The following is a 5,626-nucleotide window of genomic DNA, read 5'->3' as shown; positions in this document are numbered from 1 at the left end:
TACACTTCACAGTCTGTAGCAAAGTGTTTAACCATAAGGTACAGGGGTAATCATGTGTAGCAGCCCCGTAATGTGGAGCAGAGGAAGAATGAAAACCCCTTAGCTAGCACGCCTTCCTTACTTGCTATTCTTATATAATACATAGAATTGTAAACAAAGGTAGGCAAACTGTGGTTCTTTATCTGCTGTGGGACTACAAGTCCCAGTACAGCTTGTCAGTCAGAAGTGCCCTGCTCAGTTTATAATCTAGTTTTTAGTGCTTGAGAAGTTGGGAGACTGACACAGATTTGAAACTCTGGCTCATTTACAGTTGGACGTACATTATTTTTTTGGAGTAACATACGTATATTTCCGCAGGGCTGCCAAGAGGAATTCAGGGCCCCGGTATAACAAATTCATGGGGCCCCCCTTATAGTTGAGTAAGCAAAATTTTTCATGGGTATGGTCACACAATTGGGGGCATGGCAATGCGCCATTGGGGCGTAGCTAGCACAATAAAATCACTAGGTCCTGAATTCCCTGGAGCGTGACATTTGTCTAAGCACTCCTAACTTTCAGGACATCTAGCACCCTTGTGTAGTATAGGAAGAATGCAGTGTGTACAGAAAGAGTTCAGTCTTGGCCTGCGCCCAGCTGGGCTCACCAAACATTGGCATTGTCCCTACTAGAATCACAACATTTCACACACTATGCTGCTCTGTCCTACCTGTTCTTCTCACTTTTACCACATGTGGCTGCTGGTTTCTTTAGTTGCGGCTCGTCCGGATCCTGGAATATGGGAGGACCTATTTGGAAAAAAATGGCTACATTTAGAAAATTACAGCCAGCCCCACCGTTAAATCAATAACATCCATGATTAATAATTAGGCCTTCCTCCAGCCCCAACATTAAAATAGTATTCCCATTACCCCGCAAACAAAATAGCAGCCATTAATTAGCCACCATCTACCTCACACGCACTACATTGCCAAAAGCTCTGTGCCATCACACACACATTACTGTGCCCCTTTATCATCACCACGCTATGCCCCCTTATGATCACACTGCACCCTCCATGCTGCCTTTGCCCCTTTTTTTAACCCCCTGTGCCATGCTGCTTGTCCCTCTTTTCTTTAACACCCTGTGCCATGCTGCATGTCCCTCTTTTTTTTAACCCCCTGTGTGATGCTGCTTGTCCCTCTTTTCTTTAACCCCCTGTGCCATGCTGCTATTGTCCCTCCTTTCTTTAACCCCCTGTGCCATGCTGCTTGTCCCTCCTTTCTTTAACCCCCTGTGCCATGCTGCTTGTCCCTCTTTTTTAACCCCCTGTGCCATGCTGCTTGTCCCTCTTTTCTTTAACCCCCTGTGCCATGCTGCTATTGTCCCTTCTTTCTTTAACTCCTTGTGCCATGCTGCTTGACCCTCTTTTCTTTAACCCCCTGTGCCATGCTGCTTGTCCCTCGTTTTTTAACCCCTCTGTGTCATACTGCTATTGTCCCTCCTTTCTGTAACCCCTCTGTGTCATGCTGCATTTGTCCCTCCTTTCTTTAACCCCTCTGTGTCATGCTGCCCCCCCCCCCCGTTTTTTTAACCACACCCCACCGATTTCCTCCCTTCACTTACCTTTAGTTCTCTCTCCTTTCCTGTCTTCTCTGCTGCTCTGTGCCCCATTGCTCCAGACTGACTGAATGCTGGGCGTGACATGATGATGTCACACCCGGCATTCAGTCAGCCCGGAGCAATGGAGCACAGAGCAGCATAGAGGAGGGACGCCGGCGCCACAATCACGTGAGTATGGTTTTGTTTTTTTTCAACTACCCTGCTCCCCCCACCAACAACCGAGCCCCCCCCACGCCGGAAAAAAATAAATTAGTTTTGGAAAAAAAAAAATTAAAAAACAAAACGTCGGCGCGAGGGCCCGGGCCGGGCCCCCTAACATGCCCGGGTAATTAGTACTCGCTCCCCCCCCTCTCGGCGGCCCTGTATTTCTGTACTGCGTACCACACATACATCTACAATACTGTGCAAAAGTTTTAGGCGGGTGTGGAAAAAATGCTGCAAAGTAAGGATGCTTTCAAAAATAGAAGTGTTATTAGTTTATTTTGATCAATTAACAAAATGCAAAGTGAATGAACAGAAGAGACTTCTAAATCAAATAAATATTTGGTGTGACCACCATTTGCCTTCAAAACAGAATCAATGCTTCTAGGTACACGGTTATTGAAGAAACTCGACAGGGAGGTTGTTCCACACATCTTGGAGCACTAACCACAGATCTTTTGTGGATGTAGGTGTGAGAGCCGCGGCGCATGTCGCCGGGTCGGGGAGCCAATCAGCGCTCCCCGACCGGCGGCGCCAAAGATTAGATGGCCGGTTAGGGAGCACAGATTGGCTCCCCGACCCAGGAACATGCGCCGCGGCTCTCACATAGGCTTGCTCAAATCCTTCTGTCTCTTGATGTAATCCCAGGCAGACTTGATGATGTAGAGATCATGGCTCTGTGGGGCCATATCATCACTTCCAGGACTCCTTGTTCTTCTTTACTCTGAAGATACTTCCTAATGGCATTGGCTGTATGTTTGGGGTCCTTGTCCTGCTGCAGAATAAAGTTGGAGCCAATCAGATGCCTCCTTTGTGGTATTGCATGATGGATAAATACCTGGCTATATTTCTCAGCATTGAGGACACCTTTAATCCTAACCAAATCATCCACCTCCATTTGCTGAAATGCAACCCCAAACTTGCAAGGAACCTCCATCATGCTTCACTGTCGCCTGCAGACACTCATTATTGTACCGCCCTCCAGCCCTTCTGTTACAGCCAAATATTTAACATTTTCACTTATCAGTCCAGAACACCTGCTGACATTTTTCTACATCCCAGCTCCTATGTTTTCGTGCATAGTTGAGTCGCTTGACCTTGTTTTCACGTAAAAAGTATGGCCGCAATTCTTCCATGAAGACCACTTCTGGCCAGACTTCTCCAAATAGTAGATGGAAAAAAACAGTGGGACCCAGGTACACCCATTGCTGAGCTGATGGCACTGCTGGACATCTTCCGATTTCGAAGGGAAGTAACCATAATGTGTCTTTCATCTGATGCACTAAGTTTCCTTGGCCGACCACTGCATCTACGGTCCTCAACGGTTGCCTGTTTCTTTGTGCTTCTTCAAAAGAGCTTGAACAGCACATCTTGAAACCCCAGTTTGCTTTGAAATCTTTGCTTGGTAGAGACCTTGGTGATGCAGTATAACTACCTTGTGTCTTGGTGCTGTGCTCAGTCTTGCCATGGTGTGTGACCTGTGACATGAAACACTCTTCCACAACCTCACCTTTGCAGCAGATTTGGCTGTTCCTCACCGAGTTTTAAGCCTCCTACACAACTGTTTCAACCTACATATGAAAATGATGATCATTATCACCTGTTTGGTATGATTGGTTAATCATACACCTGACTATAATCCTACAAAAATCCTGACTTTGTGCAAGTGTACCTAGAAGAATTTATGCTGTTTTGTAGGCAAAGGGTGGTCACACCAAATATTGATTTAATTTAGATCTCTCTTATTTTCATTCACTTTGAATTTTGTTAATTGATAAAAATAAACTATTAACACTTCTGTTTTGAAAAAAATCCTTACTTTTCAGCATTTTTTTACACAGCTGCCTAAAACATTTGCACAGTATTGTATACAGAGCTGCTATCAGAAACTGTGGGGCCCAGTACTAATTAATCTGGCGGGGCCCCCCTCCCCATACATGTGCCCCCCTCCCTACACATGTGCCCCCCTCCTCTTCTCCATACATGCGCCCCCTGTCTCTCATCACAGTACATTCCCCCCCACTCCGTAAATGTCCCCCTCTCCCCTCCCCGCAAACACAGTTAATGTTCCCTTCTCCTCTCCCCGCAAGCACAGTTAATGTCCCCCCCCCACAGTTAATGTCCCCCCAGTTAATGTCCCCCCCACAGCTAATGTCCCCCCCCCACAGTTAATGTCCCCCTCTCCCCCCCAATCACAGTTAAGATCCCCTTCTCCCTTTTGCCCCCCTCCACAATTAAGGTCCCCCTCTCTACCCCCCTCCACAGTTAAGGTCCCTTTCTCTCTCCCCCTCCACAGTTAAGGTCCCCCACTTCCCCCCTCCCTCCCTTCACAGTTCAGGTCCCCCAGGCTCTCCCTCTCTTCCCCCCACTCCCTCCCTCCACAGTTATGGTCCCCCAGGCTCTCCCTCTCCCCACTCCCTCTACAGTTAAGGTCCCCCAGGCTCTCCCTCTCTTCCCCCCACTCCCTCCCTCCACAGTTATGGTCCCCCAGGCTCTCCCCCCCCCCTTCCACAGTTAAGGTCCCCCAGGCTCTCCCTCCCCTCCTACACAGTTAAGGTCCCCCAGGCTCTCCTCCCCCCCCTTCCACAGTTAAGGTCCCCCAGGCTCTCCCTCTCTTCCCCCCACTCCCTCCCTCCACAGTTATGGTCCCCCAGGCTCTCCCTCTCCCCACTCCCTCCACAGTTAAGGTCCCCCAGGCTCTTCCTCTCTTCCCCCCACTCCCTCCCTCCACAGTTATGGTCCCTCAGGCTATCCTCCCCCCCCCCTTTCCACAGTTAAGGTCCTTAAGACTCTCCCTCCCCTCGTACACAGTTTAGGTCCCCCAGGCTCTCTCCCCTCAAAAAAAAGAATAGCTAATTAACTTACCTTCTCCTCCGCGATGCTGCAGCTCCTGGTCACTGAAACACTGGGAGCGGCGCGCAGTGATGACGTCACCGCGCCGTGCTCCCAGCCTATCAGAGTCTGGGAGGCTGAGCTGCAGCATCGCGGAGAAGAAGGTAAGGAAAAAAAGGGGCAGCACAGTCAGTGATTGAGGGGCCCGGACAGTCCACGGAGTCCGGACAGACGGAAAAAAAAACCCCAATACAGTGTTACATGTTTGTCTGAATCATGGTATTTAATATATGCTTATTATTTCATGAAGTACATATTGAAAACATGCACAAATCCTTGAGATACCATTTTAAACGGGACCTTACAGCACATGAAACATAGAGAAGCTGCTGGGTAACTAGGGCTGTGCGAGAGGGGCAATATTCCAGGGTGCAGTGCTGAAGGGGGCGCATATTATGAATATTTTAGGTTAATTTGATTAAAATTGAAGGCATGGGGGGGGGGGGCAGTTTTCCTTCTCACCCCAGGTGGTCAATTTTTTTATTTATGACTTTGGCTGCTCGTCATTACTATGGGAAGTTTGCTATTAGGTATTATTTGGTATTTGGTTCTGTAAAAATAAAAAATGAAATATGTATGTAACATTTCTGTTTTCAAAGATATAATTTGCATAATTCCTTTGTGCAGAAGAAAATCCAATATGTCTGCATCTTCTACGTGGTCTGCATTTGTCTCATGCACTGCTCAGAAGAGACCTGCGAGAGGGGTCCTCAGTAGTGGGGGCCACGTGGCATTTCCGGGCACCCCTAACCTCAGAGCTCCGTAACCCCTGCACCCACTATAGTCCCACCTCTGTCACCAGGCCATTTGGGTGCACAATTTGGGCACCTGGTTATTTAGGCTTCAGTTAATTTGAGTACCAGGTTCCACAAATCAACTGCGGCTGATATGATCTGGTGCCCTAATAAAACTAGAGTCTAAGTGATCTGATGCC

This window comes from Mixophyes fleayi, chromosome 5, assembly GCF_038048845.1.
Source record: "Mixophyes fleayi isolate aMixFle1 chromosome 5, aMixFle1.hap1, whole genome shotgun sequence".
Classification (NCBI taxonomy): domain Eukaryota; kingdom Metazoa; phylum Chordata; class Amphibia; order Anura; family Limnodynastidae; genus Mixophyes; species Mixophyes fleayi.
Note: the sequence above shows the minus strand (reverse complement) of the source record.